The sequence below is a fragment of the Triturus cristatus genome, chromosome 3_1 (genome assembly GCF_964204655.1).
Source record: "Triturus cristatus chromosome 3_1, aTriCri1.1, whole genome shotgun sequence".
Lineage (NCBI taxonomy): Eukaryota > Metazoa > Chordata > Amphibia > Caudata > Salamandridae > Triturus > Triturus cristatus.
Window position 1 is genome coordinate 624,819,743 of NC_140583.1, and position 27,667 is coordinate 624,847,409.

Consider the following 27,667-nt stretch of genomic DNA (forward strand, 5'->3'; position numbering starts at 1 on the left):
CGTGCGAGCGGATTTGCGGATCTGGCACGTTTTTCTGAGCGAATTCAACGGGGTGTCTTTGGATTTTGTGGATGACAAAATGGTGTGGCAAGTGCAGATCTTTTCAGACGCGGCTGGCGCGAAAGGTTTCGGCATTTTCTGGGACGGGAGGTGGTGTGCAGAACAGTGGCCGGAGCATTGGTTGACGCAGGGCAGGAGCATCGCATTTTTGGAGTTCTTTCCGTTGCTGGTCGCACTTCACGTGTGGGTTTTGGAGATTCAGAACAGATCGGTCTTGTTCCATGTGGACAACAAGACGGTGGTGGACTTGGTGAACAATCAGAGGGCAAGGGATTTGCGGGTGCTGCGCTTACTGCGAAGTTTTATGCTGCTGTGTCTGCGTTTCAATGTGCTGTTTCGCGCGCAACATGTGCCGGGTGCTATCAATCAATCATAGGCATTTGTATAGCGCACTGCTCACCCGGAGGGTCTCAAGGCGCTGGGGGGAGGAGGGAACGCTACTGCTCGAACAGCCAGGTCTTGAGTTGCTTCCTGAAGGCGAGATGGTCTTGCGTTGTCCGGAGGTGGATGGGGAGGGAGCTCCATGTCTTGGCTGCCAGGTAGGAGAAGGATCTTCCTCCGGCGGTGGCTCTGCGGATGCGGGGGACGGTGGCGAGAGCGAGGCTGGCGGAGCGGAGCTGGCGGGTGGGCTTGTGGAAGGTCAGGCGGCTGTTGAGGAACTTGGGGCCCAGGTCGTGGAGGGCCTTGTGTGCGTGGGTGAGGAGTCGGAACGTGATTCTTTTGTTGACGGGGAGCCAGTGCAGGTCTCTCAGGTGTCCGGAGATGTGGCTGTGTCGGGGGATGTCCAGGATGAGTCGTGCTGAGGCGTTCTGGATCCGTTGGAGTTTCTTCTGGAGTTTGGCGGCGGTGCCGGCGTAGAGGGCGTTCCCGTAGTCCAGCCGACTGGTGACGAGGGCCTGGGTGACCGTCTTCCTGGTCTCGGTGGGGATCCACCGGAAGATCTTTCGAAGCATGCACAGAGTGTTGAAACATGAAGACGAGACGGCGTTGACTTGTCTGGTCATCGAGAGGGAGGAGTCCAGGATGAAGCCTAGGTTGCGTGCGTGGTCCGTTGGCTTGGGGGTGGCTCCCAGGGCGGGGGGCCACCAGGAGTCGTCCCAGGCGGAGGGTGATGATCCCAGGATGAGGACCTCCGTCTTGTCTGAGTTCAGTTTCAGGCGGCTGTTCTTCATCCATTCGGCGACGTCTTTCATCCCTTCGTGTAGGCTGGCTCTGGCGGCGTCCGGGTCGCTGGTGAGGGAGAGGATGAGCTGGGTGTCGTCGGCGTAGGTGATGATCTTGAGGTTGTGTTGAGGTGCGATGGTTGCGAGGGGGCTCATGTAGACGTTGAAGAGGGTGGGGCTGAGCGATGACCCTTGTGGAACGCCGCAGATGACTTCGGTGGCCGCTGACCGGAACGGGGGGAGGCGGACTCTCTGGGTTCTTCCGGCGAGGAATGAGGTGATCCACTCCAGGGCCTTCTCCTGGATGCCGGTGTTGTTCAGGCGCTGTACCAGGGTGTGGTGGCAGACAGTGTCGAACGCTGCGGAGAGGTCCAGGAGGATGAGGGCCGCAGTTTCCCTGTTGTCCATTAGGGATCTGATGTCGTCTGTGGCTGCGATGAGGGCGGTCTCCGTGCTGTGGTTGGCTCGGAAGCCGGATTGCGAGTGGTCGAGGGATCCGTTGGTCTCGAGGAAGGCGGCTAGCTGTCTGTTGACGGTCTTCTTGATGACTTTGGCAGGAAACGGGAGGAGCGAGATGGGGCGGTAATTCTTGAGGTCGGAGGGGTCTGCAGTTGGTTTCTTCAGCAGGGCACTGATCTCGGCGTGTTTCCAGCACTCCGGGAAGGTGGCGGTGTTGAAGGAGGCGTTGATGATGTCGCGGAGGTGGGGTGCGATGATGTGGTCGGCCGTGTTGAAGATGTGGTGTGGGCAGGGGTCCGTAGGGGATCCGGAGTGGATGGTGTTCATTGTGCGTGTTGTGTCTTCGGTGCTGACTGGGGTCCAGGTGCGGAGGGTGGCGGTAGGGGGCATCGGTTCGGTGGTGGGGTTCGTGGTTGGTGGGCCGAAGCTGTTGTGAATGTTGGCGATCTTGTCGTGGAAGAAGGCTGCGAGGGAGTCGCAGAGGTCTTGCGAGGGAGTGATGTCATTGTTTCCGGCGTCGGGGTTGGAGAGCTCTTTGACGATGCTGAAGAGTTCCTTGCTGTTGTGGGTGTTGTTGTCCAGTCGTTCCTTGAAGGCTGTCTTCTTTGTGGCGCGGATCAGTTGGTGGTGTTTGCGGGTGGCGTGTTTGAGGGCCGTCATGTTGTCTGTGGTCTGGTTGGTGCGCCAGGTGTTCTCCAGGGAGCGGCAGTTCTTCTTGGAGGTGATGAGCTCGTCGGTGAACCAGGAGGCTTTCTTGCTGCCGTGTCTGCTGGGGGGGTTCTTCTTCAGTGGTGCGAGGGCGTCTGCGCAGTTGGTGATCCACTGTGTGAGGTTGTTGGCGGCTTCGTTGGGGTCCGTTGAGCTGGTGGGGGGGTTCTGGCTGAGGAGGTTGGTGAGCTGGTCGCTGGTGATCTTGTTCCAGCTCCTGCGGGGGGCTTGTTGAGGGTGGTGGTGGGTCGTCGTTTTACTGAAGCTGAAGTGGACGCAGCTGTGGTCAGTCCACTGGAGATTGGTGGAGTGGCTGAAGGTGACGTATTTGCTGGATGAGAAGACTGGGTCAAGCGTGTGGCCGGCCTAGTGGGTGGGGGTGGTTACCAGTTGCTTGAGTCCGAGGTTGGCCAGGTTGTCCAGCAGAGCAGTGGTGTTGCGGTCCTTGTTGTCCTCCAGGTGGAAGTTGAGGTCCCCCAGGAGGATGTAGTCGGTGGAATTGATGGCGTGCGGGCTGACGAAGTCTTCGCTGAACTGTGTGCGTGGTCCCGGTGGTCTGTAGCCGAGGGTGCCTCTGAGCGTGGTGTTGGGGTCGGTGTGTATCTGGAAGTGGAGGTGTTCGGTGAAGGTGTCATCGGAGTTGGTCGTGATGCGGATGGTGTTCTTGTGGATGATGGCGATGCCTCCTCCTGTCTGGTTGACGCGGTCCTTCCTGGTGATTTTGTAGCCTTCCGGGACGGCGATGGCGACGTCGGGCGCTGAGGAGGCGTTCATCCAGGTTTCTGTCAGGAAGGCGATGTCTTGTGCTGTCGAGTCGAGGAGGTTCCAGAGTTCGACGGCATGCCTGTGAACGGAGCGGGTGTTGAGCAGGATGCACATCAGGTGTTTGTTGCTGGGGCTCGGTTTAGCAGGTGCGGTGTTGGGTCGGAGGCCGGTGAAGCGGCAGGTCAGGCAGGTGAAGGGTCCGTGGGTGCGTCTCGGGGTGGCTCGGTAGCAGGCGGTGTTTCGGGCGGCGTTGAGTGCGTGGAGGGTTTTGGCGTCGTAGATGTGCAGGGTGTGCTGGCGAGGGCGAGGACCAGGGGGTCTGGCGCTGGGCGCGGTCCAGGCGTGGACGGGCGCAGACGGGCTTACCTTTGGCGCACCTTCGGCGCTCAATCGGCGCTCCCGCTGCGCGCGTCTGCTGCGCGGTCGCTCTGGGGCATCATAAGTAAGGAGCCGGGAGGGAGGAGCAGCTGGGTGGCTGGAGTGGGGGGGCGAATGGAATCACAGGGGGGCGGGGCCGCAGGGAGGCAGCGGCGGGAAATTCCAAGAAGCAGCGGGCAGCGGGAAATTCCCAGGAGCAGTGGGAAATTCCCAGGAGCAGCGGGCAGCGAGCGAAGGAATCTGCAGGCAGGAGGCGGCAAGGGCAGGCAGGAGCGGCAGCAGTGAGTGGGGCGACCAAGCCCTGTGGAGGGCTGAGCGGTCATCTAGAAATGACATTGCGGATGCATTGTCTCGTTCACAGTGGCAGCGCTTCAGGAAGCTGGCGCCGGGAGCGGAGGCTTGCAAGACGAAGGTGCCAGAGGGTATCTGGAGCTGGGGGGAGTGAGAGTAGTGGATCTGGTTGAGAAATCTATTGCGGACTCCACAAGGCGCACGTATCGGCTGGCATGGTCTGAGTTTGGAGCGTTTTTGGGGTGGACTAGTGCGAATTGGCGTATGTCACGAGGCAGCTGTGAGGAGGGGGTGATGAAGTTTGTGTTGCACTGTATGGACAGAGGTCTGTCGCAAGTTACGATTGCGGGGAAGTTAGCGGGCATTTCCTTTTATGGCATGGTGTATTTGGGTTTTGATCCAGCGAGGAGTGAATTGTTGAGTAGGATACTAAAAGGCTGGGGTAGGGTGAGGGGGGCAGTTGTGGGGGGACGTTGCGGGAGGCGATCACGTTTGATATGTTAGTTGAGATATTGGAAGAATTGCGGCACTGTTGTTACGATGCTGCCGAGTTGGCTTTGTTTTGTTTGTGCATGACGTGGATATTTTTTGGGGCATTCAGGGTGTCTGAGTTGTTGGGGACGAGGGGTGCGCCTTGCCGGCGTTTTGAGGACATGCGAGTGGATGGGGCACGGTTGGGTATCTGGTTGGTGCAGTCAAAAACCGATCAGGCAGGGAGGGGCAAGTGGGTATGGTTGTGTGAGTCGGGTTGGGCAGGGGCTTGCCCGGTGCAGGAGTGGAGAGCGTTTTGCAGGCAGGCGGGTAGTATAGAGGGGGAGATTTTTTGTCGCGCTTCGGCTAGGAGGGTCACAGCGTTTCAGCTGTTGGCAGTGTTACGAATGGCAGTGAAGCGCCTAGGCAAGGACCCGGCTTTGTATGGGACGCACTCATTTCGGATTGGCGCGGCAACGGCTGCAGCTCGGCTGGGGTGGTCCTGGGAGAAGATCAGGCGGATTGGTAGGTGGAGGTCGCTTTGTTGCGAGCGGTATGTGCGAAAGTAGGACTGGCGAGCACGAGGGTGCGCGAAGGTTGCTGGAGCGGTGGGGATCTGTTTCTTTGTTCTAATTTCTTTTCTCTTCGTAGGTTGCGTGGGGGGTCCGGGAGCCAAGACGGTTACCTGGATCGTTGGACACTCCTTTGTGCATTGGGCCTCCAAATATGCAGACAGGCAGGTGTACGGTCGTAGCCTTGGCCTGCGGAGCAGTCATCATGAGGTACATTAGTGGGGCAAGAGTGGGATGCGCTGGGGGGCACTGCTGCCCTGGCTGATGAAAAAGGTATCGCAGAGGGGATGCCCGGACATGCTCGTTATCCATTTTGGGGAAAATGATCTGGTGAAACAATCCGGGGTGTCGTTGCTTCATTTGATGCAAAGGGACTTGGAGGCTATGAGACGCAATCTGGCTGGCGCCTGCATTGTATGGACTGAATTCATTCCACACCGGATTTGGAGGGGGGCATTGAAGCCCGCTGCTGTTGAACGAGCAAGGAGAAAATTGAATAGGGCAATGCGTGTCTTTTGTGGGTACACTGCAATCAAGATGATTGCGCACACGGGTCTGCGGCTCGAAGAGCCCCTTCTTTTTAGGGACGACGGGGTGCACCTTTCCTACATGGGCAATGCGTATTATATGATGGAGTTGAGGGATGTCATCAGTGGGTTGTGGAACGAGTCCATTTGGTGCCGGAGGGAGTGAGGACGAAAGGTGCACTTGGGTGGGGCAGGTAACCGCCCTCCGGGGGTTCCCTGGTTGGCGTACTTGGGAGGGGGGGAGTCCATGACGGGCATACTCACCCTTCCGGGGAGGGGGATACTGGTGCAAGGTGGGGGTGCGTCATACAGGAGTGCGATGGATGGAGATGATGGAGGAGGTTGGAAGAGAAGTGATGAAGTGAATGGGATAAGTGAGGAGGTTGCTGTGTGATGCGGGAGTGAGTATTTGGAGTATGGGAGAGAATGGAAGGATGAGAGATATGTCGTTGGGGATTGTTGGGGGGTTTGATTGATGTTTTGTTATGGTTGTTCAACCCTGTCCTAATAAATGGCCTTTTACGCTAACGAATTGCGTGGAGTGGTTGTTACGCGAGCCTCCCTGGCCGCTGCTCCACACCTCTCTCTCCCTTTCATTTCATTAATTGGGTCTGTCTCAACTTATGCGACGTATCATCAGGAACTGCGATTGGGCAGGGGAACTTTTCTCTCAGAGATTCCTACCAGATTTATATCTCTGAGATCCTGCCTTCTGATTCGTTGATCTGTCTTCCACCATGTAAATACCAGCACTGCTGACCAGGGGTGTCGGGGAAAGACGGAGAAACATTGACAGAGCTGCGAGATATGTTGAAACTAGGGTAATAAGGAGTGAGAGTGGTTTAGTGAAGCTACGTCCGCAGGATGAAGGTCCTAGGCTTAGGCAGAGCTCCACAGCTTTAAAGAGTCTGGAAAGCTGAAATCTGCGTGACGCAATGCAGGTCCAGGGTAGAGGCGAATTGACAGTGCTGCTGGATTTAGCCAGGGAATCTTTTCCTGAGTGTCTCAAGACCTCTTACCGAACGAACTAAGCTCAAACTTCATAAAAATAGCACTAGATGGACACCGCTGCATCGTGTCATACCGCCTCGTGCATTAGAGGCGGCTTGTCGCGTGGCCATTATACGGCAGGGCCTCTTCGCGCGGCCATTATACTGCGGGAATGGATAGGGACGATCGGGAGAGGTAAGACCAGCAGCTTGCCGATATAAATTGGTTTACAAAAGTCCTCTGTAATCCACCGAGCTCGGGGATAATGACATTTCCTCCAATATGTCGAAAAGGCTGAAAAGCAGAACATTGCATCTCAAGCCCCAGAGATAAGGCCAGAGCCCCAGGGAAGCAGCCCGTGAAATATTCATGCGATGGGAGATTGCATGTCAGAAATGTTGCCGGAGGCTGGCTTTCGAAGGTAATACATTTAGCAACTCTGGCCGGCTATTTATCGTGCAATACATGGAATGGCAGGGCGCGGGCGACCAACACAGAACCTTGGCCCTTTCCTGCTGGTGCAGAGAAGTGCCCCCGGGCCCTCAGAGTAGTGAGGAGGCTGTGATGGAGCTGGAGGTAGATGAACTGTGGCAGATGATGGGGCCCCTCTGTGGGTAATGTTCACAGGAGGGCTGCAGCACTCCAAGGGAATCACTTGCACATGAGGGAATGTCTCCAGTCTGGGAAAAGGAGCACTTTCCACATAGTCCAGTAAATAGAACTGTTCTAGCTTGCATCTCCAGTGTATAGGTAAGAAGACCTAAGTTTCGCTCACCTCGTCCTTGGGACGGAGATAGCACCTAGGTGTGTCCAGGGTCCGCCTCACTACTGGTAGGATGCTGTCCACCGTGACTACATTTTTCTCACTTTCCAAAGCACCCCACCTGCTGCTCAGTGACATACAATGAGCTGGGCTTTTTCTACAGGCGTCAAACCACACTCCTCTCATCCAACCAACATGTCCCTTGTAGGCCAAACCACAAAAGCTCTTGCAGCCGGTCACTCTGACAGGCACCGGGGGAACTAACGCACATCGGAGCACCTCGTATATACCCGCCAGAAAGCGCTTCGGGCCTCACAAGAAGTAAGAAAGCGCTATTCGAGCACGGGACAATATAATGTTGCTAGGTTATACTCATTTCCCAGTGCAAGTAGGATATCCCAGCGCATGTTTTCCTATGCAGGGATCTTGTGACCCTCTACCAAACTGTGCAAGTCAGAATTTGAGGCAAGTATGTTGGTGCTGTGGGGCCCAGTGAAGATACCCGGCTTGTTCCTTCAAGTGAGCGAGTGTGGTGCATTACCCTTTAGTCTCACCCTGTTCTGGTTTCTATTCTGGCTGTTCTGGGCCAATCGAAAGTGTAAATATTAAAGTTTGACACGGTTGAAGACCTGCTCCCCGGGACCACACATAAGGGGTTCTCATACCTCAATTAGATTTCCATCATCCCAGCTGGTTGAGTGGTTCAGGAGTGACATCTCTCTGCACGAGACAGCAGGGGATTCTTTCATTTGATTTGCTGGCTGTACAATTAAGACATCCCTTATTTTGTGTTATTCCTCCTCTGATGCTGAACAGGTATTGTGAGCGCGTGAGACGTCGCTTGCCAGCCTTGTCTGGTCCATGTCCGCCTCGAGGTGCTGATCCAGGCCTGTTGTACCGCTGATCATTGCGGTCTGCGTTTTCCATTATGGATGCACATAAACAGAACAATTGTCAAAATGTGAAGACGCCCAGGCCTGAATAAACTGCTCATAACTAGCATGGGGTAAATTGCTATGGATTTTTGGAGCTGGGGGTGACACCGCCCACTTCACCTTCGCTGACAGCGCCCCTCCCTCGCCAGCCCCCAGGGTTATCATATTTCCAGTGCCGGGTGCCATCACTCTTTCTCAACCTCAGCGCAGGAAAGCAATAATAGCGCCTTGACCCTTGGCCTTCCCCCCGCACGCTGGCGCTTTATTCGCCCATTCACCAAAGGGCATTTTTATTGCATTCTGCCGTCTGTCTCTCATTAAACGGATGTGGCTTCTACCACACAAAGACTTCCAGCCAATGGATTAAAAGATACAATAGTCTGCCTCTCTGCAGGACCGGATGAATTCCGAGCAAATTGAGTCGGTGTTGAAAGAGCGTAGAAATGACCAACCCGCGGCAGTTAAAGAAGCCGCGTTGCCCCCGGAAGCCCCGGCTCCAGTTTCCTCCACTGTTCTGAACGACGCTTGTGTGCCTAGCTGGTACTTTTCCAAATGCTTTTCTGTAATCCAGAAGCATATATTTTTTTTTTTATAATCAAATTAAAGCACACCGGCAGCCCTACTGGTTTAAAAAGCAGGCTGCTGCTTTTCGGTAGAAGGAAATACGCCCTGCGGATTGTACCTGTAGCTCATGCCCAAAAAGAGGTCGAAATTCTCTAGTTTTTACCCTGTAATTATTATAATAATGACATCACAGCAAATCAAATTACCTGGATCATAGAAAAGGGACATGTGACTTTACTGCGATGGCATCACGAGAAATGCGTATATCATTACATAAGTTGAGTGATTGCAATGTACGGATGCCAATGACACATCTCTTGAACAGCAAACACACCACCCCTGGAGTGAGTGCAGTGATGTACAATAACAGCACGAGCGTGCGTTCCGGAGGAGTACGCAGCTTTCAGAGACATGTTGGTAATTGTTATTCCACTCAGGGGGCCAGGCCTCACTTCCGGCAGCAGGGTCACTTCAAAGACGTTTTACGCGCTAGCTCTGCTGAAAAAAGCAGCAGGAGGTGTGACACGGGCAGGTATGCTGCTGAGAGGCAGAGATGGAACCCAGCTCCCTTAGAAGGACAATTATCAACAAGTACCTAAAAGCCTTTTAGAGTTCGGCATCCATGCCTCTGGACCTCACAGCTGTGGATGAAAAGATGTGTTAGTGAGATTAAAAATGACCAATGTCCACAACAGTCAATCACCTATAACCTAACTTTTATTCCTCTAGGTCACAAGCCACGTGGTTCTTTTTTATCCGGATCCCGTAGCAAGTGATGTATTGACCTATATACCTGGCTGTTGAGCCCTCATAAGGGCGACATAGTTCCCCGGTTGCCTGTGTTCCGGTTCAGGGAGGACCTGGCTTGGCACTAGGGCTGAATTATTTCAAATGGAGCAGGGTCAGGATTTATTTGCATATGGCTGGATCCAAAGTGAGGTGGCATGATGGGCGAAAAACGATGGATTGGAATGTGGCCAAGCGTTTGCCAAAGACTGAGATTAATTCAAACATTCCATCCATCAGTTTGTTTGAGATGCCTTAAGTGTGATGAGTATGCCCAGGCGTGGGTCCCGAGCTCACTGTGCCACTGGAACCAAGCTATACCTGGCTGATGAAACCGAATAAGGGAAAAACTGGTCCTAGGTTGCCTTTTGTCTGGTTCAGAGAGGACCTCACCTGGCAGTTCGGGCTGGGCTGTTCCCACTGGAGCAGGGTCAGGAAAATTTGCATATTGCTGGGTCCAAACTGAGGTGGCAAGTGGCTGAGGCTCATTAAGGCATTTACATCCATCACTTTGTTTTCGTTTTTGATGGTGTATTTTCCTATAATGTCATCATCAGTCCAGCTGTTGTATGGAGTGATTTTCAGCAATACCGTAATTATGCTAATTATCGATTTGACATATACTTTAATTTCATGTACACTGGCAGGTGTGAAAAAAACTCCTGTACAGTCTTTTTAAAAGAATTTTTTTTTCTCTCCTTGCTAGCCATCTGCCAGACCTTTGAAGACAAACGTTCCTTATCCTCTGTGGACCAGAAGGCTGGTGTTGCACTTGCATCCGTCACGGTAAGTGCAGATTAGTAAAAGCAGGTTTCAGAAAAGCAGAATGCACATTTCTCCTAGAAAGGCTGCTGTGTGGATTGAATATTCCACTTCGCATAAAGTCCAGCAGATGCCTTTTGACATTTCTGTAAAATCACTTTAACCCTGGTGGAAAGACAAGTTCATAAGTTGCACATAGATTCTTACTGTAGCTTTTTGCAGGTATATTGTCTTATTTGGATTTCTGTTTCAAGAGCACCGGCTAAAAATTCAATCACATGTTGGAAATGTTACTTTTGTCTAGAGGGGTTTGTGAGTTTCAGTTCTAAAAGTACTCAACTTGTAGGATTCCCCTTGTTTTCCTGCTGGACATACTGTATGTAATATATTGCTCAGTTCCATATAAGACAACTGGATCTAGTGGAAAATACTTGTAACTGAACAGATGGCTGTTCCATTAGAGAAGCTTCATCATATTGCGCTCCACCTACTATTCTCGCCTTTACGCTCTTGTAGACTTCTTTGAGGTTTAAAAAGGGCTCTGGGTAGTCTCCAAAGATGCTCCTGTGGAATGACGTCTACTGAAGTAGTGAACCCAAGCAGTGAAAGGTATACCTGTCACATATAGGGATACTAGATGGCAGCGACTTGTACTCACATGTCTGGCAGCAGGCCAATGTCAGAAATTGAAAGTTGCTTTGAGGCAAAATGGACGGTTTATTGCCAAGATAGGTTGATTTTAAGCCTTAAAATGCTCACCCTACCACACAATTCCATTAGTAGATCATTTGCATTACAAATTTAAAATGCCTTAAAGTCTTATTCTGTTTTGTACAATGTTACAGCCCCAAATTAATTTTATATTGCTCCAATTAGCACCAATGTTCCCAAAATGGTGTGTTCTAGGGATCGGCCCAGCTTGAGAATGTAGCTGCCCATTATCCAGCTGCACAGCAAACAGGAATAATAATCAACAACTTAATGAGGGGCGATGGACAGACACTGCAAATGTAAAATGCAGTAAATGTTAATGACTAGGCGGCAGAGTGGGAGAGGTCACATGGGCTGGCCACAGAGGCGGACATGAACAAGACACCACTCCCAGCAGATATGTGGAGCATAGGAGACAGAGGATATTCCAGCTGGTTGTAGGGTCCTTGGCGAAGTCGACAGGAGGTCTTATGCACAGGCGTGAGACAAATTCATACAGAGCAGCGCGCAGAGAAGGCCAGTGGGTTGGAGCAGGGATTAGAATGTGGGGCAGTACATTTTGGATTTGATTGACAGGGGCTTGCCCAGGGTCAATGTACTGTTTGGTAGACCAACGCACTCCAATGTTCTCAGGGTCACCATAACGGGGAAACTGGCGGGTATTGCCTTTATGGGCAAACTGTTTTGGGAATATGCCAGTCTGCCAGCGGAGTCTTAAGGGATTGGTGTGGGAGCGGAGCAGTGGGGAAACATGTTGTCGCGTCCCCTGTTCGTGAAGGTGGTACAGTCTCTGCCAGCGATTTGTGATGGGGAGAGGGAGGTTTTCCTGTTTTCTACGCTGATGTAATGGATGTTCTTCTGAGCCTTTCGGGTATCAGAGTTGCTGGGGGAGGTCTATGGGGGGTTTGAGGGGGATAGACATCAGGTGGACAGGGAATGGCATTGAACTCTTTATGCTCAAGTCAAAAACAAATCAGAGGTCTCAGCGGAAGACAGTGAAACTGCAGTATTAACCCACTCACAACTTGTGCCCGGTTTGGTGGGGTCAGAAGTTGCAGGCTGGCAGTGGTTGCCTGCTCGGGGAGGTCTTCCTGCATGAATCTGGGGCAAGGGTGACTGTATTCCAACTCCTGGCAATACTGTGTAAGGCTCTAAGGTTGCTGGGCGACCTTTGGCACTCATTCCTTCAGGATCTGGGTGGCTACTGAAGCAGCAAGATGAGGATGAGGCATGGAACGTATTATGACATGTTTCAGGGGATATGTCAGGTTTGGTATGGAAAAGCACTGACGGCATAGAGTGGAGCAGCCACTGAGTGGGATAGAGTGGAGTATGGCACACTGTCATATAGTGAAATACGGTAGAGCGAAGTGGTGTACAGTGGAGTGGCGTAAAGTGGAATAGTGTATAGTAGAGTAGCGTAAAGTGGGGTGGGGTACAGTGGAGTGGCATAGAGTATAGTGGTGTAAAGTGCGATGGTATAGAGTGGAATAGCATTCAGTGGACTGTTGTAAAGTGGAGTAGCATAGAGTGTAATAGCATAGATTTTAGCGACGAAGAATGAAATAGCATACTAGAGTGGTGTAGACTGGAATACCATAGAGAGGAGCGTTGTAGAGTGGAGCAGGGTACAGTGTAGTGGGATAGATGGTAGTGGCACTCGGTGTAATAGCATAGTGTGGGGTGGCATAGAATGGGGTGGCATAGGGTGGAAGTAGCATAGAGTTTAGTGGTATAGAATAGAGTGGCGTACAGTGGAGTGGGGTACAGTGAAATAGCATGGAGTGAAGTGATGTAGACTGGAGTGGCTTTCAATGGAATAGCATGGAGTGTAGTGGCATACAGTGGAGTGCTATAGAGTGAAGTGGCATACAGTGGAGAAGCTTACACTGGAATGGTGTAGAGTGGAAAAATGTTGAGTGTAGTGACATACAGTGGAGTGGCGTAGCATGGACCACCATATAGTATAACGTAGAGTGGTGTGGCATAGAGTGTTGTGTCCTTCAGTGAAATAGCACAGAATGTAAAACTGTAAAGTTGAATGGTGTACGTTGGAGTGGCGTAGAGTAGAGTGGCATAGAGTGGAGTGGTGTACAGGGTAATAGCGTTCAGTGGAGTGTCGCACAATGGAATGATGTAGCGTGGAACTGGCATACAGTGGAATAGCGTACAGTGGAGTGGTGTAGAGTAAAGTGGAATAGGATGGAATAGATTAGAGTGTAGTGTCACATAGTGGAGTTACGCACAGTGGAATAGTGTAGAGTGGAGCTGAGTGGAGGGCACACAGTGGAGTGGCGTAGAATTGAGTGGTGTAGACAGTAATACTACAGTAGATTGGTGTAGAGTGGAGTGATATATAAAGGGGAGTAGGGTACAGTGGAGTGGCGTAGAGTACAGTGGCGTAGAGTAGAGAACAGTGAAGTGGCGTAGACTGGAATGGCATACAGTGGAATAGGGTACCTTGGAGTGTCATGGCACACTGTAGAATAGAGCAGAGTGGAGTGGAGTACAGTGGAGTGTGGTAGTATAGAATAGCCTATAGTGGATTAGCATATAGTGAAGTCTCGGCCATGGCCAGCGGCCCTCAGACTCTGGATAAGTCAGTGCATGCCATACATAGAAGCACTTGTGGGAAGATCAACGGCTTGCATGTTGAGAGTAAGCCCTGGCTCCGTTGTTATGCTATGTCCTGCCACCCCTGTAGACTGTATCATGGGTGAACATGCTAGCTGCTGTTCATACTGCCCTCCGTTCTTGTTGTCTGGTTTTCTTTTGGCATTTTTTAGGTTTTACTTTTTGTGCTAGTCTTTGTTGTCTGCTTTGTTTCTGTAGGTAGTGAACCCTGTACCCTGCAGTGAGCAGTGAGGCTCATGTGACTACATGTCCAAGCAGGCGCGAGCGGCAGCCATATTGGGTGTGGGTTTTTACTATAAAATGGAGCCCCACCCGCTTGCTTGCTATTCCTTCGACGAAGACAACGATCCAGTAAGCGGTCATAGCGGGCTCTCCGTGCATCACTGCTCTCTGCTGGTCAAAGAAATGCCTGTGCTGTGTCAAGCCGCATCCATAAAAGGAGAAGTGAAGCAGCCATCACCCTGTCCCTGTCACTTAAGAGGTCGGACGGACCACACTTGTAAGAGTGCAGTGGCACTTTCATGAACATTGATCAGGCACAAAGACAGTGTTAATTTTGGAAAAGCAGATCATGCTGAGAAAAGCTGCTCATGGTTGGACATATCAGTGCATAGAATAACATACTGATAAAGACTTGTGACTAGCCAAGCAGGTCCCCCTTAACGTTGTTTATGGCAAAAGTAATGTGAAAGACTACAAATCGAAGCTAATTAAAGGAATGGGTCATCTTCCATTGCAGACCCCCTGGGATGAAGGGAAAGAAACAAAAAAAGAGCTGTAGATTAGGTGGGTGCATCTTGGTTGAGTACTAGGAAGTTAATATATCAGTGTGGTTTCCTAATGGTGTTACTGGGTTATATCTATGTCCTTTTCTTTCTCTATGAAGTGAACCAAAGCAAACTACCGCTAGGGAGCAACGTCTATTAAAAACTGGTAATAACCTAAAGGAATTAGTGGTTGGTATTAAAAAAGGTTAGGGGAGTGTATTGGATTATTCACAATCCTTGTTCTTATCTTACAGCAGCCATGGCCGGTGCAGGTAAGAGCGGTGTATAGGGGGGAAGACGACAAGGGAAAATACATTTAAAAAAAAGAAAATCACTTACGTTGCGCTCGCCACATCACCAAGTCGGTGATGCGGCAAAGTGCAAGGTAAGTTTCTTTTTTTACATTTTATTCCCCTCGTCGTCGTATGTTGACTCCACCCCCACCGCTCTTGCGTGCACCAGCCGCAGCTGTCTTACAGGTATTCCTCCCCACAGTTCTTACCCCCACTTCCTCTCCCTCACGTGGCCACTCCAGTGATTTGCGCCATTATGGCATCAGACTCGGTGGTGCCTGGAGGTGGACCCTTATAAGCAGCAAGCAAGCCCCAAGAAGCGCAAATACCCATTTGATAGAATAGCGAACCATGAATATGGTTTCTCCTTACTTGCTTGATGCTATAATGGCCACCTTGGACGATGTCATGAAGGCCCTGGTCAAAACTGGCCATGTCAGCTTTAGCAGATAAATTAGCCTATCTGCAACACAGACATAGCAGAGAGGAACCCATTTCACTAGGGAAATACCCAAGCATGGTTCACACACATACCACAGGGATAAGTGTAGGTCCAAAGACGGTCACTACTACCAATGTTTCAGTCACAATCCCACCACAAATACCCTTAGCTGCCCCAGAAAGATTCTCAGGTGATCCCGTAAAGGTACAGGTGTTACTCACTCAAATAGAACTGCACTTTACCTGTAGGCCTGCATCATTTCCAGCTGGCCAATCCCAAATCGCTTTTCTGATTTCTTATTTGGCAGGAGATGCTGCCAAGGGCTGTTCACTAGTTAGGAGTGACAGCCTTATGCCGTATGATTGGAAAAGGTTCATCAAAGAATTCAAGAAAGTGTTCGATAGGCGAGCTACCACTCTATCCGCAAATAAGGACCTCTTAGAGCTCAAACAGGGTAACCGAGACCTGTTTATATACCTAATACAACTTAACAAGTTAGTGGCAGAAGCCACTTGGCCTGAAGAAAAGCAATAATTTATTTACTACCAAGGACTCAAAAATGAGTTAAAAGACATTTTGCACAGATAGGCCCCCAGCCACAGACATGCCGAGCTTATCAATCTTACACTTAGACTTGATCACAGATTGGCTGGCCGAAAAGGGGAAAAGAGGAGTGAAGAACGCCCACCTAGGTTCGAACGTTCAAGGCCCACAATTACAGCCACTGGTTATGGTAATGCAAGTGAACTGATGGAAATAAGGTCTGTTCGCCCATCTCTAACTAAGGAAGAGAAGGAGCTGCTAAGGAAGGGCGACTTTGTAGATACTGCAGTAAGAAGGGGCATTTTGTTATAGAATATCCCACTAAACCAAAAACCAAATTAATGGGAACAGCACCAGCAAAGACAGCAAACGTAACCATTGAAACCTCAGTGGAAAACTAACCAGCTCAAGGGACTATGAAGGGCATCTTTTGAGCCAATTGAGAATCCCTTCACTGAATTGGTGATCACGTAGCACATTTTATGCTGCAAATGGAACTTATGCCTGGGCCTAGTCAACATCACAATGTTGTGATCCTGCTAGACTCTTGGGCTACTGGCAACTTTGTTGATTCGACTTAAGCAAAAAAGTTATACTTGCCCTGTGAACCTAAAAATAAGCCAGAAGTTCTACAAACAGTGGATGGGCGAGTATTGACTTCAGGGCCTATCACCATGCAGACCTCTGAACTGATCTTGAGTTTTCTCTTTGAACACCAATACCATTCAGAAAAGAATCAGTTTAACATCAATAATGCTCTTCAATATAGTTTTATCTTGGGACTACCTTGGCTGGTGGTACACAACCCTAGCATTGACTGGGCCTCCCATTCTATAACAGCCTTGTCCACATATTGCACGGAACATTGTTTACAATCCAAAATTGAGGGGAACAACCATTCCATTCTAATGGCAGAGGAAAAAGACATTTTCCTACCACAGTAATACTCTCAATTCCATCGAGTTTTTAATGAACAACAAGCTGAACAGCTACCACCCCACCCCACATCCGACAGCCAGATTGTTCTGATGCAAGGAGCAGTCATCCTTCATTGTCGCATCTATGCTCTGTCAGAGACTGAGAACGCCGATTTACGCAAGTACTTGGATAAGTATTTCGCGAACTGATTTATCAGGCTGTCTGAGTCCCCAGCAGCCTCCACACTGTTTTTGTTCCAAAGGCTAATGGTGAGTTCTGCCCCTGCATTGACCATCACGTACTGAATAAGGTCATGGTTAAGAATAGGTATCCACTCCCCCTTATTCCAGTGCTTCTAGACCAAGTTAAGTCAGCAGTCATTTTTACCAAGGTGGACCTTAAGGGAGCTTACCATTTGGTTCACATGCACCAAGGAGACAAATGGAAGACCGCCTTCAAACCACGCTATGGTCTCTTTGAATACACTGTGATAGTATTTGGGTTTTGCAATGCACCAGCAGCGTTTCAGGTCTTCTTAAATGACATGTTCAGGGAGTATCCTGATTTTTTTGTAATAGTTTATATCGACGATATCCTCATTTATTTAAACTCAGAGCAAGAACACACAATGCACATCACTACCATTCTAGCAATCTGACAAAGACACCGCCTATACGGTAAGTTAAGCAAGTGTGAATTCCTTGTCAATCAGGTGGAGTCCTTAGGGGTCATACTCTCTTAAGGAAGTCTCCAGATGGCTGAAAGAAAGATCGAAGCTGTCTAGCAATGGTCCAATCCTTAAAACATATGGGACATACAATGCTTCCTTGGCTTTGCCAATTTTTACATGTGCTATATCGACCATTTCTCTCACGCAGTAGCCCCAATCACTCGGCTGCTAAGGAAGAGCGTTGCTTTTGAATGTACCCCAGACACCCAAGATCCCTTCCTTCGGTTAAAAAAAAGCCTTTACTACATACCCATTCTAGTCCACCCTGATCCAATCTTGCCTGTCAATGTGGAGGTGTATTCCTCAGAAGTGGCAGTAGGAGCCATACTATCTCAAAGACATGCCAGCAGAGGACAACTACACCCAGTGGCATACATGTCCAAGAAATTGATCCCTGCAGAAAAGAACTACACAATAGCTGAGAAGGATCTCTTAGCTATTTGTGAGGCATTCAAGAAGTGGAGACACTACCTACTGGGTGCTCGGCATACTGTAATAGTGCTTATGGATCATTGAAACTTACAGTTAATGAAAACTGCCAGAGTGTTAACTCCTCGTCAGCATAGGTGAACACTCTTCTTCGCCGAGTTCGATTTCATCTTCTCCTTTGGCCTGGCACTGAAAACCGCAAAGCTGATGCTCTAACTAAACAAGAGACAACTCAGTTATCCAGCACCTAACCCCGAAGAGCCATTCTGAATCTAGCTAAAGGTTTGAATGTGCTTTTCAAGAAGAGGTTCTTGATCAAGTAAAAGAGTACTTTAGGATCCTAGATTGGCCATCCTGGATACAACAAACCCAAAGAGACGTGTCATGCAGGTGTTACCGATTCATGACTCAAAATTGTATCTACCCAATGCAGAGTTGCGAAAGACAGTCTTTTAATGGAATCATGAGCATCCCTGCGCAGAACATCCTGGGGAGCAGCGGACCAAAATAGCTATCAAAAGGAACTTCTAGTGGCCTACATTGAACCACACTTTGCCACTTGGATCAAAAACTGCGAGATCTATGCATGGGCTAAAAATGATCATGGGAAGCCAAGAGACCTCTTGCTCCTATTGGCAACGCCCTTTACTCCTTGGGAACATGTGTCCTTAGACTTCATCACAGACTTACCTAACGATCAAAGCTACACCACCATTCTTGTAGTGGTGAATTCTCTTAAAAAACTGGGGCATTTTTAGTGTGCCTCAGGTGTTATATAACCTCCGCCTAAGAATCCTGGGTGGATCTGCTTTGGCTGGCTGAAATTGCCTATGATTCAGCTCATCATTCCTCTATACAGGTGTCACCATTCTATAGAACGTACAACTTTTATCCCACGTATCTTCCAATTCACAGTCCCGAAAATGCAAACATAAATCAAGCGTGGGCAAAAGTGACAAGTGGATTCTACATACCCACGCTCAAATACACAAGTAATTGGACTAATCCAAGAAATGCTATAAACAAGCAGCAGATAAGAAACACCAACCCGGGCCATATTATGTAATTGGGGACAAGGTGCGGTTATCTACCAAAAACATTGTATTTAATCAGACAAAGGCTTTCCATCCCAAGTTCATCGGCCTGTATCCCATAGACCGAAAAATCAACTCTTTGGCCTTCCAGTTAAAGCTACCTGCGCAGCTTAAAATACATCCTGTGTTTCACACATCTTTATTGAAACCAGCACCATGAATATGTAGACCACAGTCGCTCCCATTGCTGGTCTATGGGCACCAGGAGTATGAGGTTTGCCGCATTCTGGATACCTGGCAATGGGGTGCCATGTTATGGTATCTCCTTGCCTGGAAAGGTTATAGACTAGAAAAGAATTCCTAGGAGCCGGCAGAGAATGTGCATGCTCCACAGTTGGTGAAGCGGTTCCATGCTCAGCACCCCCATAAGCCGGCCTCAAGAGGCCACTTTGGGGATGGGAGTACTGTCATGGCCATTGCCAGTGGTAATTGGACTCTGAACAAGACAGTGCGCGCCATGCATAGAAGAGCTTGTGGGAAGTTCCACGGCATGTATGTAAAGAGTAAGCCCTGTCTCTGTTGTTATTCTATGTCCTGTCACCCCTGTAGAATGTACCATGGGTAAACATGCTAGCTGCTGTTCTTACTGCCCTCCGTTTTCATGGTCTGGCTTTCTTTTGTCCATTTTTAGGTCTAGCCTAGTGTTGCAGCGCGCATGCGCTGCTCGCTCGCGAGGCATATTGTAGTAGGGTATGTTTTAGAAGTGGTGTGGAAGCCCCGCCCATATTTTTAATTGACTGGCGTCATCGTCCATGGTAAACGCTGGCTTCCTATTGACAATGAGGCTTCTTAGTCCCTCCTTGTTACCGCCCTGTCTCCTTTTGGGACTGCCCATCAGGACTTGATCTTTTACTTGCGTCGTTACACGGTCTCCTTCCTTAGTCAGTAGGCACTATGTTTTTTCAGTCGCCTTTGGTAAGATTGGCGGCGTTTTTTTTTTTTCCATCACGCTTTCACTTAACGTGAAAGCACTATACAAATACAAACTGCCTTAGCTTGTTTTAACTGTCACTTCCACCATACGTCTCCACTCCCTCCCCACGTTTGCTCGTGTGCCACTGTGCTGAATTCATCTGATATATAAGCTTAACCTCTGTTTATCCGCTTCACACAGAATGAGTATTTCCCAGATCCTAGTGGGAGAGCCCCCTGCACTCTGCGCTGTGGGGAGGAACCCGCGTCTAAAGCCTCGGTGCATGTTGTGGTTGCCTGCTTGACCCCCACCTTCCTTGTCTGTTACTCACTTTCTGGCACAATGCGGTCTGATCCGGAGCGCAAAGGCAACAGGAGGGGTGGCCTGGGAACAGCCTCCCATGCATTGCGCGTGCAGTGAAACTTGTGCAGCGAGCCCGTGCGGCGATCTGGAAGTCATATGCTGGAGTTGCTGCAAGGGAGCTCCCTCACTCACTACCCAGGTCAGTTAGTTGAGTACCATTGAATAAAGTACTTGCACATGTTATTAAAATGAGGTAGAAGAAGAGAATTTATAAGAAAATATATTTACATATTTTGTGCAGCTGGGCCGTAGAACTGAACAAAGTAAATATTTTGAGAGAGAGCTGTGCATTTGAAAAGAGGATGCGGCGCTATGGCCACACTATGGACTTTGGAGCTGGGGAACCAGGTTCGAGTCTCGGCCTTGGCTCAACATCCCGTGATTCTGGACAAATAAACTTAGTGTCTCCCCATGCCTAAAAAATTAATGTGTCCATATGTAATGTAACTTGTGCACTTGTAAAGCGCTCCCATAACTTTGGTTCGAGTTGTATAAAAAAAAATGCAGCCGTCCTTTTAGAGGCAGGACCTGGCAGGAATCCACCTGATTTCCAGTAGGCCCGCTGACCCTGACAGTAAAGCATTCCTATTTCGGATATGAGCATCACACTCCAACACAAAGCTTATTGTTTGCAGCCCAGTGACTGGTATTGTTACAGCGTTAGGAGCTTTGTGAAAAACAGCTTTTGTATTTAAATGTTGAGGTTATACTGCCCCTTTGAAAGACAAATGGAAATGTATTCAAATGCTGCGAAGATAAAACTGCTGCTTTTGGAGACATACACAAACATCACTAACACACGCTGTTACTGCCTCTCGAAAATTGCTGTTACTAGTATTCCATTAGTTGGAGGTAGCAGTCGCCAACCTTGCAGCCCGTTTGGCTTCACCTTGGAATTAATCTTTCGGATTAATGATCGTAGTTCCCAAGCAGCGATCACTACACTAAGCACACTAAAAAGCCCTTGTTTGATTCTGTACCCCTCACTTGCCTAATTTCCATCATAAGGAATGTGCACAAGTCAAGTACTCTGAAAACTTCGTCAATGCTTTCCTCCCATTTGGACTAGGGAAGGGGGCAATCCCCACACTGTACCAGGGCTGGACTAAGAACCAAAAGCAGCCCTGGCAATTTTTGTCATACCAGCCCCCCACACTGCATTGAGAGAGAGCAAAGTGAAAAGCGAGACTTAGCAATACATGGCAGGTTTGAGATGTTATAATATTACCAGTATTTGTAAAGCGCAAACAATTACCCGAGGGTGTCAAGGCGCAGGGGGCCGTCGGGAAGATTAAGCGAACTATTACCCAGAGTCACATTGTGCTGGGCTGACCTGCCGCCGGGGACCGATCCGTGAGCCCCCCGTGTTTCCCGGAGTCCGCCACCCTGGCTGCTGCGCCACACCTCTTCCTCACTCACCTTTTTAAATTGGGGGAAATCTGATGCATTTAACAACATATTCCTCATTTACTACCATTTTCGCAACTCTTTTCTCTCTCAATACTCCTTTCTTCTGCCTGCTCGTTTCTTCACTTGATCCCTCTGTTCCTATTCTCTAACTACATCCCAATGATTACCCTCTGGCCCCTCCTTTCTTTTGCTCCCTCCTAGTTACTTTTGTTGTCCTACCTCCCTTGTTATTACTTCATTCTTCCTTCTCTCCTTTTCTCTCTGCGTGTCTCCTTTTCATTGCTCGTCTCCATGTCATTCCTCGTTTCCTGAGTAATTCTGTCTCCGCCTTTGCTTTCTTCATCTTTGCTTTTTCTCCTTTCTTTCTTGCCCCTTTTTCGGTCAAGCCTAGGCAGCGCATGCGCTGCTCTGCGAGACATGCTGTATTGAGGTAGGGACTTGAAGCTCCGCCCACTCACCGCCCGCATTTTTCATTGGCCTGTGTCATTGTCCACTGTAAACTGTGGCTGTTAATTGGTCAAAAGGCTTAGTAGTCCCTCCTTAGTACCGCTTTGTCTGATTTTGTAACCTCCCATGGCGACACCCCCTGTTACATGTGCTGTTGCTCGGTAGGTTTTAATTACCGCCTCCGAGCAATATTTTCTCAAATAGCATTGTCCGCAGGACACGCTCTCTCCAAATGCTTTTTAAAAAATTTATAGCACCCATTTGCAATGCAATAGGTTTTGCATTTGCGAGAGTTTAAACTATTGGCATTGTAAATGACATTCCTTTTATTTTTCGATTTTAAAAACAATACATAAATAAAAGGCATTGTCATTTACAATGCCAATAGCTCAAACTCTCATAAATGCGAGACCTATTGCACTGCAAATGCTTGTTAGGTTTTATCTTCTGTTTTGTTCTTTGTTGCCTGCTTTGTTTCTGCAGGCAGTGAACTCTGTGCCCTGTAGCGAGCACAGAGGCTCATGGGACTACATTTCTCAGCATGCTCGAGCTGCCATGTTGGGTGTGGGCTTTTAGTATAAAAGGAGCCCCTCCCGCTTGCTCGCTATTCCTTCAACGAAGACAACGATCCAGCAAGGGGTTGCGGAGGGCTCTCCGCGCATCACTGCACTCTCACAGCCAAAGGAAATGCCTGTGCTTTGTCAAGCCGCTTCGGGAAAGGGAGAAGTGAAGCTGCCATCACCCAATCCCTGTCATGTAAGAGGTCAGACAGACCTCACTGGTAAGAGCACAGTGGCACTTTCATGAACACTGTCCAAGCACACATATGGTGTTAATTTTGGAAAAGCAGGTCATGCTGTGAAAAGCTGATCATGGCTGGACATATTAGTGCATAAAACAACATGACAATAAAAACTTGTGATAAGCTAAGCAGGTCCTTCTTAATGTTGTTTATGGCAAAAGTACTGTGCAAGACTCTACATTGAAGCTAATTGAAGTAACTGCTCATCTTTTATCACAGGTGCCCTTTAATGAAGGGAAAGACAAAACAATAACAGAGCTATAGATTAGGTGGGTGCATCTTGGGTGAGTACTAGTGAGTTAATATGTCTTAATGATTTCCTAATGATGTTACTGGGTTACATCTATCTCCTTTTCTTTCTCTCTGAAGTGAACCACTGCAAACTACAGCTAGGGAGCAATATCTAATAAGAACAGGTAATAATCTAAAGGAGTTAGTGGTGGGTATGACAAAAGGTTAGGAGAGTGTATTGGATTATTCACAAGCCTTTTTCCTATTTTACAGGCCTCCCTCCCCGCAGTTCATTTCCCACACCCTTTCCCTCAACCTGGCCACTCCAAGGAACTGTGCCATTATGGCATCAGACTTGGTGGTGCCTGGATGTGGACCCTTATAAGCAGCAAGCAAGCCCCGAGAAGCGCAAAGACCCATTTGATACATACAGTGGAGTGGCATAGACTGGGGTGGTGTACAGTGGAATGCAGTAGAGTGGAACAGCATACAGTGGAGTAACGTAGAGGGAAGTTGCGTACAATGTAATAGAGTAGATTGGAGTTGAGAGGCTAACAGTGGAATAGCTTACAGTGGACTACGGAGAAGTGGTGTAGATTGGAGTAGTGGAGAATGAAGTAGCATACAGGGGAGTGGCGTACAGAGAGTGGCATAGGCTGGAGTGGCATACAGTGGATTGGGGTACAGGGGAATAGCATACAGTGGAGTACATTGGAGCTGTATAGAGTGGAGTAGTGTACAATGGGGTGGCGTCCTATGGAATAGTGTAGAATGGAGTGGTGATGAGTAGAATGGAGTAGAGTGGAGTAGAGTACAGTGAGGTGGAATGCAGTCGAAAAGCGTAAAGTGCAGTGTCACACAGTGGAATATCGTAAAGTTGACTGGCGTACACTAGAGTGGATTATAGTGTAATAACAGAGTAATAGATTAGCATACAGACAGTGGTGTACAGTGGAGTGACATAGAATATAGTGGTGTACACTGGACTGACATAGACTAGAAGAGCATACAGGGGAGTGTTGAAGAGTGGAGTGGCATAGAGTGCAGTGGTGGAGAGAAGAATAGCATACAGTGGAGTGACGTACACTGGAGTATGTTAGAGTGGAGTAGTCCAGAGTTGAATAGCGTAGATTTGAGTGGCATAGATTGTAGTTGTGTACAGTGGAATAGCGTATAGTAGAGTGGAGAAGAATGAAATAGCACACTGGAGTGGTGTACATTTGAATACCATAGAGTGGAGAGTTGTAGAGCTGAGCAGGGTAGAGTGTAGTGAGGTTGATTGTAGTTAAGTACAGTGTAATAACATAGAGTGTAGTGGCATACAGTGGAGTGGTGTTGAATGGAGTGGCGTATAGTGGAGTGGGGTATGGTGGAATAGCATTGAGTCAAGTGGTGTAGACTGGAGTGTATTCCAATGGAATAGCAAAAAATAGAGAGGAGTGGAGTGGCATAGACTGGAGTAGCATACAGTGGTGTGGAATACTGGCATAGCGTAGACTGGAGTGGATTGGGCTAGAGTGGAGATGCATACGGTGGAGTGACATATAATGGAGTGGCATAGACTAAAGTGAGGAAAGTGTAATACTATACAGTGCAGTGGTGTAGAGTGGAGTTGCATATAATGTAATAGCACAAAGTGGAGTGACGTTCAGTGCAGTGGCGTAGAGTGCAATAGTGTAGAGTGGAGTACAGTGGAGTGGAGTACAGTGGTGGGGGGTAGAGTGGAATAGCTTACGGTGTAGTGGCGTAGAGTGGAATGGCATCCAATGGAATAGCATAGAATGGAGTGGTGTAGAGTGGAGTACACTTGAGTGGCACTGAGTTGAGTAGCGCAGAGTGGAGTTACCTGTAGTGAAACAGCAGACAATGGAGTGTTGTAGAGTGGAGTTGCATATAGTGAGTAGCGTATAGTACAGTAGCGTAGAGTGTATTGGTGTAGAGTGGAGTTGCATACACTGGAGTGGCATACAGTGGAATAGCGTACAATGGAGTCACATACAGATGAGTGTTTTGAGTGGAGTGGCATAGATTTGAATAGTGCAAGCTAGAGTGGAGGAGCGTGTAGTTGCTTACAGTGCAATATCATAGAGTGGAGTGGCATTGAATGGAGCGGTGTAGAGTGGAATACCATAGAGTGAAGTGTTGTAGAGTGGAGCGGGTTAGAGTGTGGTGGGGTAAACTGTAGGTGCATACAGTGTAATAGCGTACAGTGGAGTGCTGAAGAGTGGAATAATTTTTAGTGTAGTGGTATACAGCTGAGTGGCGTGGAGTGGAGTACTATATAGTGTAGCATAGAGTGGAGTGGCATAGAGTGGAGTGTTGTTCAGAGGAATAGCATAGAGTGTAGTACTGTAGAGTGGAGTGGTGTACACTGGTGTGGCGTAGGGTGTAGTGGCATAAAGTGGAGTGGTGTACAGTGTAATAGCATACAGTGGAGTGTTGCACAATGTAGTGATGTAGAGTGGAATGGCATACAGTGGAGTAGCTTACAGGAGAGTGGTGTAGAGTAAAGTGGGATAGAGTGGAATAGAGTCGAGTGAAGTGTCGTAGAGTGAAGTTGCTACAGTGGAATAGTGTAGAATGGAGTGGCATAGTGTGGAGGGGTGTTCAGTGGATTGGCTTAGGCAGGAGTGGCATAGAATGGAGGGGTGTAGACTGTAGTAGCATACAGTGGAGTGTTGTAGAGTGGAGTGGCATACAGTGAATTAAAGTATGACGTAGTATGAAAGGGGATGAATGGACATAGATGTAATGTAGCAGGAATACAGTTTATGAGGTGTAATGGTAGTATTTGTTAGTAGGTGGAAAGAGTGCAAGTAGTGTTAAAGTTCTGTGTTCAAATATTTAGTTACATAGTATGCCGCAGCATACTCCGGGAACTTTGCATACCGCGGTACGTTGCGATGAAAAGGCAGTATCGGATTGGCTAATGGATGTCTTCACAAAATGTAAAAGGCAGCAATGTACAGCGGAGGAGAGGTGGCTGTCCGCTGGGGGTTGGGTACATGACTTGGCTGCAAGCCAGACTCTATGGCCCACCCTTCAGCCATGTGGGCATGAGGTTGGCTTTACATATTGTGATAAACTTTTACTTTACTTTAAAAAGACCATAGAAATTCACTGAAAACACCACCGCCCAATTTCTCTATTAAATAGTTAATTGTATGGTAAAGGGACGTTATCATTTTGGTGAAAATGTCAGTGACAATGTAACGTTTTAAAGTAAAAAACCACTGAAGTTCACCAGTTACATATTTTTTTAAAAAATATTTTTTTATTTCAGCTTGGAAACAAAAACATATCACATAGCTTTTTTGATTGACATTGACATCTGTTACATCTATTACAGCCATCATTTCCTATATGTCATCTAGACATACCTAACCCCACACCGAAAATAAAGCGAACCCATGCATCTCACTACCCCACGAAAAAACCATACAATTACTACAAATAATACAAATAATAACAATAGTAGACTTAAGAAATGGCTTACCGCAGCCCAATTGTTATAGCATTTAGCTTTCCAACCATTGTGTAAATGGGGCCCATATTTGTGTGCCCCTTTCCCGTCTTCTCCTGCCCCCCCTCATAAACACAGCTAACTCCAAATTGTGGAGGGCTAAGATCCTTGCTCTCCAGTTTACGAAGGTTGGGGCGGCAGAGCTTATCCATTCCGATGTGATACATAATCTTATTTGCGACATTGCAATGAATATTAGAGCAGTAATATGACTTGCTCTATCCATTGATATATCGGTCTCACACCCCAATATCACTAATTCTGCTGACAAAACCAAGGGAATTTTAAGGCTTATATTAATGAATGTTTGTACATCTTGGAGAAACTGGGCCAGTTTGGGGCAAGTGAAGAACATGTGGACGTCATTAGCTGCTATTATGCCACATCTAGGGCAGATGTGGCCTCCCCTGCCTCTCCATTTAGATATTTTGGCTGGGGTATAATAAAGATCGTACAGGGCCCTATAGCTTTGTGAGCGTAGGCTCCCCGAAATTAAAACCTTGCTAGAAAGTTCTAAAGCTTGGACAATATCAATATCAGGCTTACAGAGCTTGGCTTCCCATTTAGTTTTATATATCAATATATCGTCGGGTAAAGCTGACAGTAAATTTCTATAAATTGGCCCAATTCGTGAATTTTTCAAAATTAAATCCATAAGCGTAATCCTACAAAATAAAGTTGGGGTGTTGTGCAGAAGTTTACCAAGATAGCTTCGAACCTGTAGATATTTAAAGAATTCGTGAGTATCTAATGTAAACTTGTCTTTTAAAAAAGAAAAGGTAGCCATACTCCCCTCATAAGCCAGATCCCCTACTGTCTTGATACCTTGTGCCCGCCACCGTATTGTAACATTGTCTTAGAAAATACAAGGAAGCAATCTGGCTGCTGACAAGGGGGTATAGAAGTTAATACTAGAAATTGACCATCTGCGCCGAACCTTCCTCCATACGGAGTACATAGAGATAATAACTTTGAATTTGTTTTTTTTGTAGTAACTAGGTTCAAGTACTGACATTAATATCCCCTTGGCAGCCTGTCCTAGACCTATCTCAAAGATAGATGGTGCACGGCATGATGGGAGATTTGCTCTGTCCCCAAACAGAGGAACAGCAAAGTGTTGAATCAGCGCTGTCCAACTATATAGCAGCAGGTTGGGAACCGACCACCCGCCCCTTTCCAATGGTAACTGCATCCATTTTGCTGCCCTGAGCGGCTGACGATAG